Source organism: Lygodium microphyllum, chromosome 20, assembly GCF_053477565.2.
Source record: "Lygodium microphyllum isolate KBCC chromosome 20, Lygodium_microphyllum_v1.1.10, whole genome shotgun sequence".
NCBI classification, from domain to species: Eukaryota; Viridiplantae; Streptophyta; class Polypodiopsida; order Schizaeales; family Lygodiaceae; genus Lygodium; species Lygodium microphyllum.
In genome coordinates this window covers 2,683,285-2,696,451 of record NC_141154.1, presented here as the reverse complement: position 1 = coordinate 2,696,451, position 13,167 = coordinate 2,683,285, and the positions used below count along the sequence as shown (strand labels likewise).

General features: G+C 37.7%; 1 pseudogene; it reads left to right on the top strand.

Annotated features, from left to right (window-relative positions):
- Positions 1-1,074: 1,074 nt before the first annotated feature.
- The window catches only part of LOC148018654 (protein transport protein SEC23 E pseudogene), a 62,499-nt pseudogene continuing 50,406 nt past the window's right edge, over positions 1,075-13,167 (top strand).

The following is a 13,167-nucleotide window of genomic DNA, read 5'->3' as shown; positions in this document are numbered from 1 at the left end:
GGTTACCACATATTTTGTAAGCTGTCATATCTAGATTTTATATATGACAACTAATATAACTGTTTCAATGTACAGTACAAAATATATAGTGCAGTGTGGTCACGCGGGCGACATTTCCACATCGAGCGCATCGACAAAATGTGCTCCATAATAGATTTTGGTGTCACGGTAAAGTTTGAGCAAGAGAGCCGACGACGAGCCACGTATCCAAACATCATTATAGATAAGATGGAGTATTTTGGGAACTTACAAAGTGTTATCTCAGTGGATTATGGTAGCTTCTCCATGATCATATTCGATGTGCAGTGGTTCAAAGTAGTATTGGAAGGAGTCAGGGCAACCGTTCGACAAGGTCCATATGGATTTCTCAAAATAGTTTGTGAAAAAAGATGGACGGATATGCGGGACATGTTTATCTTACTGGCCCATTGTGAAAAGATGCATGAAGAACTTTTTTTTAAAAAAATTATTATGACATAGATATGTCACAAATATTGAATCTCTCTTATATGTGATTTTGAATATGTAATTTTTCATCAAAACCCCTAAGAACCTCGATGGTTATATGTTGTACCTTTAGCTCCCCAAAGTGCGAGTGTATGATTAAAGAAATGTTCGCAATGTAGAAATGTTCCCAATGTAGATGAGCATGTAGAGGAGGCAAAATCAGGTATGATAGAAAGACAGGATGCCATGAATTCTTTGAGAACGAGGTGGACTCATCCTTTTGTGGTGACCTATTTATCCACCTTTCAGTGTATGCGGAGTTGTGCTAGAAGATTGATATGGAAGCATAGGCTACATCATACTTGCAGCATCCGCCTACTCAATTCATTGATGAATCGCTTATAAGGGTACTTTAGAATATGCATTTTAAGTAACATCATTTTTTTAAGAGTTATATTACTGTTCTTTGCTTGATTCTTTATATTGATTATGCTAACATCACTTTCTATTTGTGAAGGTGACCTTTCACGATATTTGGAGAGCATGATGAGTCGAGGGATGAATGACGAGGAGTTGTAGGAGATATTCACATGTATGTCTCCAGATTAGATGGCTTGATTGAGAGATATGGCAGACCAGGAGCTATCTTGGACCCCATCAGGTAGTTCCATTAGATCTACTTTGGCACGCTCTGATGCTTTGGTTTCCACTGGTAGACAAGGTCGATGCTCCACACTTCGGCCGGATGGAGGGAGTGGTTTTGGGGGATGCTGCAAAGATGTGGATGCGATGAGCCTACGGTCAGCTCAAGATACAGGTGCTACTCCTTGCTCTCGTGCAAGTTCAACAGAGGGTGGCTCAAGTGGTTGTTGTGGAGGCATCGATGCAATGTCTCCATCTCATCTTTTTGGTGGAGTTGCACCACTTGTAGCATTTGTCACACCTATGGGGATGTCTACTCCAATGACTCAAACTTTTTCTTCGTCGTCTGTAGGTGGCACCCTTTGGGTACTACTCCAAGAGATACCACCCCCGTGGGTACACAAGATGTATAGGGGTCTCCTAGTTATGCCAAGAAGTGTAGTCCTAGGTGGGAGAGGACACATCTTAGATATATCCTAGATGGGTATGGATACCTTGTAGATGACAGGACAAAATCTGTGATCATGAATGATGAGGGGAGGAGGGTGATGTCTCGTATGAGAGAGTTGTACCAACAAGTTTTTTGGCGCAATGTATTGGACCATTGAAAGAACATACCTGAGGGGAGAAAGGACTACATAGTATCATCCTTGTATGAGGCTGGATAATGGAGTGCATGCATGCATACATATCACATAGACAATCGGATGCACACAAGGCACTAAAGAGTGGCGCCTCAAAGCCCGAGTGGCTAGATGCAGATGACTAGTGGAGACTCAAGGAGGAGGCTACAAATTCTTCAAGATGTTAGAGACAGTAGCACGAGGTAGCGAGGGTACGACTAGAGGTAGGGGTAGTTCATCATCTTGGGAGTGGTGGCCACAAGTCTTATCTGGAGAACTTTGTAAGTATTTCTTTTGTTCTTCTCACTTTCTTTTTTGCAATATCGCTTGTACTAAAAATTCTGTTTCTAAGAGTTGTATTTTGTTTTCTTTGCAGCACTCCGTTACAAACCACGATCCCACCGGCGGCCTAGAGACTCAATATGTAGAGAGACATGGTCTCACTTCATCGATCGATATACTGTATGCATGGGGTGGCCCAGTAAGTTATCTTTCTTGTTCATAGTTACTATTTTTATTAAAATGCTTTATGTAAGGTGGAATAAAGTGTAGTTGTTTTTTCTTTTTTGCAGACTTCGTTCGATGCTTCTTTGCGTCAAGATGAGCTTTCAGATGGCAAGGATCTATAGCTCATGCTTTGTGGAGCACACATTCTCTTCCTTTTTGGTCCTCTGATTTATGTTGGCATATTCTATGTACTATGTTATTATCATCCTTTGTATCTTGCCATGATTCCTTGAGTTTTCATCAGCGATCTTATATTTATTCTATGTATTAGTCTTGTGGATTCCAGTACATTTTGCGCTCATTTTGATGACCATTACACACTTACCATGTAATCCATTTGTAGAATAGAAATATAGCACATAGTGTTACATGTTGCCTATCACAATTTTTTTTCTTTGTAACCATCGCTATTAGAGTTGAAAATTTATTGCATGTGTCACTATTGGCATCGCAATACATGTTGCAAACCATCGCTATTGGTGTCAGTATCTACCCTCGTATTTGCATTAGTTTTGCGATGCAAATATCGGCACAAATACTGGTGCCAATAGGTGATGATTTCATGGAGGTGTTGTCAAAGAGTTTACTGTTCATGATATACATCATGGGATTCTTATGAACACAGAAGAGTTTCACTGGAAGTTATATGAGAAATTTGCATACAAAATTCAGGCACTGTTATCCAATAACCACCTTAGTCATACAAGTTCTTTTGTATTTAGCATATAATTTTCAATTATACCATGTACATTTATGAAAAATAAGTCTATGGGAACCTACAACTTGGACATCTGGAAGTATTTGACAATATGCAAGATAAATCACATTAATTCAAGTACAAAAATATGATCATAACCCAAGAATGATGCCAAAAACTGTCAAAAGTCCACTAGGTCCACATGGGACCAGAAGTAACTGACTTAAGTGACCAACAAGTGACCTAGGCTGGTCAAAAAGTGACCAGGGACTGAGCAGGAAGCAGCCCGCGTTTTTCGGTGCAAAATGCGGGCTGCACTGTCTGAGGAAAACTAGAGAGAGCTGGAGCTATGGTGCATAAAATGGAGCATGCAAACTGAAGATTAACAGGCCCAACTACTGAAGATGTAAACATGGTGAGAACTCCATTTCTCTGCCTCTTTGGTCTGACGAAAATGCATGCTGAAACAGTCTATAAAAGAGGGAAATCTGAGAGAAGAGTATTGAGCCTGATCTTATGCACGACTTCTCTCATCTTGTTTACCTTATTCTTGGTCCAATGAATCCCGACTTGTACCCAAGTACTTGAGTGACTTTGGGGCAAGCAAAGGGTGAGGATATTGAAGACTTATGGACTGTTATGGGATGTAATAACCAATCATAAACAGGGCAGCCCACTGTTATGATCCATTTTTATGAGCAAACATGGATTTTTTATGGTTGTAATGGAGGGAAATGACCTGCTTTCTTCAGGACATTGTTCATAGATGATCAAAAGTGCTTCTTCTTGAGTTTATGCACTCATTTTGAACTTGATTATGGGCTGAAATTTTCTGTTTTAAAATAGGGCTGAAGCTAAAATTATACTTTTTCAATTCATTCCATGTATCTTTGGCCCAAATCTTGGATGCATTTGAATCTATCAACAATATACTTGTTCCAAAGGGTTGAAATCCATCTATGTACATGAAATAAATGCCATTAAAGCTTGCATTTGACATTCATAAATGAATTGGGAATCTAAAAATATCCTTTATGATATGATGTATGAATCTTGAGGCATTTGATGTAATCAAGTTAGTCTTATTCCTTCTGTTCATGTATGCTAAGTACATAGTGAGAAGGCTTGAACTCTTCTTCCGTACTTAAATCATTTCTAAATCCCGGATCTTATTAATCCCCAATCCATTTTTCCTTTCTGAATCTTGAATCCTAAACTCCTCTTCTGCACTAAAAGCCCCGGTGGTAGACCATCAACTCTTAACGCGACGACAATGTGTTTAGCGATGACGGGGGTAATTTTTTTAATGAACATTTTCGTCCCTTTGAACATTAGTATGAGGTATGTATCTTGTAGTGATGTTAAGTGCTATTGGTTGATGAATAGGCATACCTAGGGAGGTAGCCAACAGATCAAAAACTTAAATGGTATATAGAAGAGGTCCTCTACTATAGAGGTAAGATGAACCGATAGAAACATGGGATACAACACACCAAGGGAGACAGCTTCATAATTGCACCCCGGGGATTTCAACTCAAGAGTTACTTGTTCTCAAGTGTAGGGTGTTGCCACATTTTCTATAGCCAACTTCACATCCAAGGGTGTTTGCTACCTTTTCTTAGAGCAAGACCTATTATGACAGGGAATTTCTTCATTTTCTTACATAATAGTTTTTATATTTGTTATTTTTCTATGTTTTTTTTTCTCTTTTTCTCATGCTCATGAGAGTATTTCCACCTTTTCTCGAAGAGTAAGTCATCATGATAGAAACTGAAATTCTTTTCTCTCATGACCTTTTTTTCATTTTTCTTTCGTAAATGGTGGAAATGTCATATATCAAAACCAACCTCACCAAATTTATTGCATCGAATAGAAGGGTAATCAAATAGATGTGAGAGGTGGAGACGAGGGACTAAAAGAATGATGCCACCTTGTCACAATGAGAATAGTTGATATTAGCAATAACGTAAGATGTAGTAATGAGCGATGCACACGAGAGAGAGGGACTATCGACTTTGATTGTTAGGATCCCTAGGAAGGAAAATACTTATTCAAGTGCAATAACCATTAATCAAGAAGGGAACATCAGAGGCATCGATGGCTTGCACTTGGATAGAGCTATTAGGATTGATAGTGAGTATCTTGTAAGGCCCTACCTAGCATTATTTGAGCTTTCCTCGAAACTTGTCAAAATATTCGATCTGAGTCTATTAATATGCACAAAACTTCCACTACTCTAGTTCATGGGATGACCCTCAAAGAATTTTTAACAAGCAAGAAGCTCGGTGTATCACACTTGAAAGTATTTGGTTGCATTGCATATGTTCATATGATAGATGAGTTGCAAAAATAGCTTAATCCAAACACTTAATATATTTTTATTGTATACGCTTTAGAGAAAAAAGGATATCGTTATTATAACCCTATCATAAGTGAGTTCAGAGTGAGCAAGGATGTTATTTTTTTAGATGAGCAGTTGGTATACATCTAGTGGTGATGCATGAGATGATGATAATGATGATGATAGTTATGTGTAGAAAAAAAAGCAAGAATCACAAAGCCTTAGTGGACCAAAAACACTATCTAGTACTACATCTATAGGTAGCCCATGGTCTAGGAGACTTATGAGTAGCCCCACATCTTTAAGTACATCTACTAGTGTTGTGGGTAAAGATAAATCAAAAAAGAAAGTGTCAAATGGTAATGATGTATCTACTAGTAATTTGGGATTTGATGGAGATTCTAATGGTTCTAAGAGTTCTGATGATGAGCTTGGTATTTCTTTAGTGAAAACACGAGGTGTACAAAGAGCACATGCTAACACAAAGGCTTCACTGATAACTGATCTAGTGGTGCGCATGTCTATAGTAGGGTCAGATACCCGATTGAAACATTTGGTTTTGAAGGTTATGTAGCTCACCATTATGCTTATACGGTAAAGGTGATTGAGGATATCGAGCCCACTTTCTTTGAGGATATTGTTGGTCATGCTCATTGGGATGCGGCAATGGATAAGAACATGGCTACAGTACAAGCCAATAAGACTTGGGATCTGGTACCATTGCCTAAGGGCAAGAAAGTTATTAGTTGTAATGGATTTGCAAAATCAAGCATAATGTACATGGTTATGTTAGCAATTATAAGGCTAGACTAGTTGCAACAAACTAAGCTTAAACACATTGCATAAATTATGAAGAGACGTTCTGTCGAGTTGCTAGAATGGCAACTACTAGATATGTGATTGCTTTGGTAGTAGCCAAAGGTTGGAGTTTACAACAAATGGATGTGAAGAATGCTTCTTGCAAGGTGAATTACAAGAAAAGGTGTATATGAAGAAATCAGTAGGTTATGAGCATTTAGTGCAACCTATATATGTATGCAGGTTAGAGAAGGCATTATATGGGATGAAACAAGCACCTAGAGCATGGTGTGACAAGATCGGAGAGTATCTTGTCAACATTGGCTTTTATGTTTCTCATGTTGATCACTTAGTTTATGTGAGAGAGGGAGATGAAGGCTTGGTCATCAAAGTCATTTAAGTGGATGATCTAATTATTATAATTGATAATGATAGTGGGATTTCTGAAGCTAAGGACCTTTTGAAGAATAAGTTTGAGATGAAAGATTTAGGTAAGCTGAGGTACTTCTTGGTATTGAGGTGATCAAATGTGATGATGGTATATGGCTATCCCAAAGGTAGTATGGCTTGGATATGTTCTCCAAGTATGGTATGACAGTATGTAAGCCTCTTTCAGTACCATTGGAGCAAAATGTGAAGTTGAGTATTGATATTGGGGATGAGATAGAAGACCCTACTATGTTTAGTTAGATATTAGGGAGTCTAATTTGATAGCTATCATAAGGCCAAACTCAAGTTATGTTATTGGCATTGTCAACCAGTTTATACAAATGCCTAGAAGTCTCATTTGGATGTAGTTAGACATATATTGAGGTATGTGAAGTCCACTTTGCATTAGGGACTTTTTAATGGGGTAGATAAGGATATATAGGTGTTTGGATACATAGATGCAAATTGGGCTGGTAACATGTCTCATAGAAGATCTACCAGCAAATAGATGTTTTTCCTTAATAATGCAACCATTACGTAAAGTTGCAAAAAGTAACCTATAGTTTCTTTATTGAGTACAGAGGCTAAGTATAGAGATATTGCTATGGTAGCATGTGATGTGGTATGGCTATAAAAATTATTGGGTGATTTAGAGGTGTAAAGAGATGGTCCGATTTTCATTCACCTATCACAACATGTGCAACATGACTAGTCATAATCTGATAAAAATCAACACAATTTTTGATATAGAGACCCAAGTAGAAAGATAGAAAGAGAAATATGTATTATAGTTTGAAGGAAACAAAGGAATAGTAGATAGCACAATCAAAAATTCCACTTTGATACAGATCTCAAACCTACCGACCCTCCCCGAGCTGATTTCATGTACATGAAAGAATTGCAATCTCACTCTCAATCACACTCTTGCTTATAGTCTCAATAGCAATCACAATCATATTCATAGTCTCAATCATCTCAGATTATAAAAGAAGAAGAAGATGAACATAACTATTTGTTTAGCTTTTTGTACCAAAATGGCTTTATGCATCCAGAATAGGCTTTTCCAAAAATGGTGCATTTTCCAAGAAAAGGGTGCGCCAAAATTAATTGGATCCTCCTAAATCATCTCTCACATCATGCAACAACCTACCAAAAATAGAAAGAAAGTACAAAAAGCATAATATGTTTTTTTGTATTTAAAATGTTTTATTTTTTATTTTTGAAGGTCCATATCTCCAAAATGGTGAAGAATTAGATTGAGACTATAAGACAACAAAGTATTCTCCTTGATCTTCTCTTTAAAATTTGAGAGAGGAATTTTGATCAAATTTTGCTCCATTTGATCACAAATCAACTTTTAAAATAGGTCTTATGCCTAAAAGGTAGAAAAATTTTGACAAAAAATTTACCATTACCAAAATCTATCAAAACACGTAAAATGTCCTAAAAATCATTTTGAGACACTACCTATACACATATCAAAGAAAATTTCAATATGAGTTTATTAAGATATATCACAATATAAGTAGCATATATCTAGTTAAGAACCAAGTGTTCCATGCTAAGATACAACACATTGAGGTGCATTACCAGTTTGTGAGAGAAAATGTACTTGGAGGAGAGATTGACTTGTTGGTATATGTCAGTACATAGGATTAGATAGCTTACATTTTCATAAATACGCTAGGTATAGAGAAACTTCCAAAATTTTGAAGCTTGCTTGGAGTTGCAGAGTTATAGTTGAGCATGAGGAGAAGTGTTGCAATGGTAAGCTCAACACCTATGGACATTGACAATAGACCGCGTGGTTAGATGGATCCACACATCTACACTTAGCACATCCGTGGTCATTATGATATTCACATGGTCATGACTTATCACTTATTCTATTTAGTTTGCACCTACCTATAGCTTGCATAGTTATAGCCAGTCGATTAGTATATGTTGTATCTTATCTATACTTTGTATAATTTGTATTGTACAAAAAAGAATAAGAAGACATCTTAAAGCAGTAGGAAATGCATGTAAGCTTGACTCGATGCAATAAAGAGGTCACCTGCACATGTGACTTCTTGTCCTACTCTTGTGCTCCATCATTTCAAGGTCACCATGAGCTTACAAATTCTATGGTTGTGTCACTCATCCTGCTCCCTTTAGCCTCTCTTAAGCATCATCAGACCCCAAGCTTAGTAAGGTGATGAGGATAAGGGTCGGGTAAATGATGTGGCTAGATTAGATAAGGATAAGGGCTAGGTAAATGGTAGGGCTATACTAGATAATGGTCTTGATTATGAAAGGGTGAATCTTGTTGTAGGGAGTTGTGATCTTTGTATAATGATAGGATGCTTCAAGTCTTTTTTAAAGGATGGGATTGTGTTTTGTACATTATGGGAAGGGGATGTAGGTCTTAAGTATGACAATATGATCTAAGGTAGAGAGGATAGGGGGTTCCAATCTTAGGGAAAACTAAAAACTTTAGTCATGAGCAACATAGGTGGGTTAATAGATTTGTATTGGTTACTTGGAAACAAAATAACATTAATATTATTTTCTGTATGCTTTGCTAGTCAAGTAGTAGCTACTTTGTTGTGGTCTAGCAACATGATACTTTAAAACATCTCTAGTCATTGTATAACAATAGTAGGATATTTCAAGGCAGTTCTAGTCATTCTATAGTAGTATTAAGTTGCTTTAAAGAAGCCCCCATCATTCAACAAACAATCACGATTATTTTAAAGAAACCACAATGATTCTAATAGTAGTAGTAGGTCGTTTGGAACCTTTTCAACCATCATGAATACATTTAAATTAGTTAAAAGCTATTGGACACCAGTCCTACTCATTATTTGTGCAATCTTGGCCTATTTCTAGTAATTCCTAAAAGTTATGGGCTATTCAAATAGTCATGAAACATTTCCAACCATCATGAATCTTAGGCCTAAGATCTAGACTAGGTAGATAGTACTGAGTCCAAGTGCAAGAAAGGTTAGATAGGCAAGCTTAAGTATGGTAAGCATAGGCTCTTAGACACAATTGAAAGAAGTTACTTTTTAGCTTGGCTAAGTGGGTTTGATAGTTAAGGCCAATAGACTTAGTTATCAATAAGCTTTCCTAGAGCAAGCTCAAGCCACTAGGATAGGAAGGCTTATGTTAGAAAGCTTAGATAGCCATCGAAAGGTAGGAAAATCCAAGGAAAGTCCAATTTGATGGTTTAAGTAGCAAAACTTAATGTATCAAGCAAACAAAGTGATGCTTGTAGTCCTAGCCACTCAGTTCCGAAAGTTAAGTGAGTTTGCCTACATGTAGTGAAGATGAAGATTAGGTAGGCTTGGTTTGTAAGTCCAAAGGTTGGCGTGGTACAATCATGAGTTATCTTGAGTATGGACAAGCGGTAATCTAGGTGGACTATATGGGTAGGTTTTGCATTGGAAAGGCATGCGATTACTATATAGGTCATGAGTGGGTAGATAAATGGATATCTTAAGTGGAGAGGCCGTAATCATGGTTTTGCAATTGGTAATGGAAAGGCATGCAATCCTGTGAGTCGTCGAGGGGGTTTCGAACCTGGGAGCAAATCCAGACATCGTGGGAAGAGGTCGGCAATTCAACGGACTACATTGAATTGTAAATAACGAACGCGCCCGAACCATGGCGGACATAGGTCATTAATTCAAGTTTCAACGGATGAGATTGACCAAGTCACCGCAACCAGGCTTAATAGATTCTAAGTGTATTAAAAGCCGTTATGGAGAGTGACAACTCGACTCGTGAGAAAGAAAAGCAGCCACTGGTTGATTAAAGAAAACCGTTAATATTATTACTAAAATCAAATGCGTCGTGAGGAGAAAAGCGGCACATAATTGATGTCACAATGTTTCGTGAGGAGAAAAGCATCGCATTAATGGCACAAAACCATACTCTATTTCTCGTATCCTTGAATCTGTGATTTTGAATTCTAACGCATCTCGATTCACAAATCTTCTCACGACTGTGGCATCATTGCCATGTCCTGCACGGTGGCTTGCAGGTGGAAGAGACAGTTCAGACGAACGAGAAAATTCGAATAGCCTACATGTAATCTGTTTCTCCTTTGAAATTAAAAATTAACCTAATATTTGTCAAAGCTAACGAACCTGAGTTTTAGTTTTATTGACAAAGTTTTGAGACTAATCAATTTCCTAAACTATGTTTGTTAGTTTCCTAAGTCGGTTCATTCAAACATTTTCTTCTTTTCATTCCAACATCTTCTACATCATGTGAGGAGTTGTTCATAAGCTTGTCTTTATCATCTCAAGGTCGAAAACATAGGCATACTCTCTATCTTCTGAAGCTTGCAAGGTTAGTGTCTCTCTCTCTCTCTCTTGTTGTTTCTGTGATCCTCTTTCTTTGTCTCTGAATATATTTTATTAATCTATCTCTCTCTCTTTCTCTTCTTGTTTCTCTCCTTCCACTCTCTCTCTCTCTTATCCACACACAAAGTCACTCTCTCTTCCACATATGTTTTCTCTCATCTCCTTGTCACTCTCTTTCTTACCCCCCCCCCCAACACACACACATAGCCACTCTCTCTACCTATTCCTTTCCTCCACTCACCCCTCTCTCTCTCTCTCTCTCTCATGTATCATTAAGAGTTAATAACATTGATTAACACTAATTATTTCTTTGTGCAATTTTATATAGGTTTACAAATAACCAAGTCTTCAAAGTTTAAGCACCACGATTACTATTTATGTTCAGGTACACAAGTTGACACAAAAGATTTCATTTTTACTTATAGTAAAAACATTCATCATAAATATCAAAAGGATTAATGCATAGTATGCACCTGGCTTAGTTTGCATGATGTCAAATTCTTTGTAAATTTGAACCTTTGCGAAAAAATCTGAACCTTAGTAGAACCTGTGTGGTGCAAGAGGGAAAAACAAAAACCTAATCTTAGTAAAATAGGGAAATGCTTTGCTAGAGTTATATATCATAATTAGGAGGAGAATTTCAAAATTCAAAATTTTGGGACATAAAAATCAAAATCAAAGTTAAGCTAGGAAATCAAAATTTGAATTGTTGTGAATTTCAAAATTTCTAGCTAGGAAATCAATATCTTTAAATTCAATACTAAAAAGTTAAGCTCACGTAGTCCAACATGATCTCAAGCTTTCTTTGGGACTTGGCTTGGAACTATAATCAAGCTCGCTCCAAACAAAGACAAGGTTTCAACTATCTTGCTCAAAGAAAAATTGTGAACCATCTTGCACGAAGACAAAGTTGGGACTTTCTATCGATATGCTAGGCTTGAGTGCATGGCCAAGTTGTACTCCAAAGAGATATCAAACAAGACTTGGAACATTTTCACCCTAGCGCAAGGCTTGAGTGCATCAAAGAGAGGAAACAATCTTACCCTCAGGTCCATGCATGAGCACAAGGCCAAGCTCTACACCAAGGAGATCTCATATATATATATATATATATATATATATCACAAGGAGAACTCCCATGTCCTCAATTTGTATTGGTCCTATCTAAACTATCTTACACTCTATGCCACACTAGAGTTATCCAACAAAGTTTGGAACATCTAACCCTAAAATATCCTGTTGGATTTGGAACATCTTACCCCAAGTGCCAAGGTTGAGTGATCAAAGAGAGGAGATAATATTACCATCAAGTGCAGGCATGAGCATAAGACCAAGCTCTAGATAAAGGGGATCTATGAGAGAGGCAGAGAGAGAGAGAGAGAGAGAGAGAGAGAGAGAGAGAGAGAGAGAGAGAGAGAGAGAGAGAGAGAGAGAGAGAGAGAGAGAGAGAGAACTATCTTGCACAAGAAGAACTCTTAGGCCCTACATCTGTATTGGTATTCCCTAAACTATCTCTCAAAAGAAGAAGCTCTCTTGACCTTGGTGGTAGACTTGAGCACATGGCCAAGCTCATAACTAGAAAGTGTGAGTTCTTTTCAAGAACTATTTTCTGAAATTGAATTATTTTATATGAAATCATGCATCCATGATGCCTTAATCTCAAGCAAGATGACTCCTGAGTAGTCCTTGAGGATGATGCACTATACATGACTAAGGAAAATTGACGAGAGAGTAGAACTATATTGGTATTTTCTAAAGTATCTTACCCTTAATGCTAGGCTTGAGCATACTAGGGTCGAGTTATGTATTGAAAGAGGTATCCAAAAGAGAGTGCATTTAACTAGAAAGTACTTGTATACATATAGAGTAGATTGAGCTAGAAGTGTGAGTTCATGAAAACCCTACTAAATTTGTATTCTTACACAAGAGATCATAAATCAATAGTAAAAACAACTCTACTATAAAGGGGAGCTCACGCTCAACCGTCAAGACCCACGGACTGCTTATTGTTCAAGTGTTTCCAGTCAAGCACTAATGGCTACCTCTCACATAGTCAATACGCTATCTATCTCTAGGAGTGTAGTGGGCTTACGTCCATTCCCGATTGAGTTGGCTCCTCTCCCGAGCACTCCGATAGCTCCACGATCCAAGTGCAAGCTTCAAGGGAGCTTGATCCTTAAGCTCCATGCTCCAAACTCCATTGCTGCAAGCAAGAGAAGAGAAGAGAAAAGAAGAGAAGAGAAGAGAAGAGAAGAGAAGAAGAGAGAAGAATATGGAGAGCTTATGGACCACGGTCCCTCCCTCTCACACATTCACTCCCTCACACTCTCA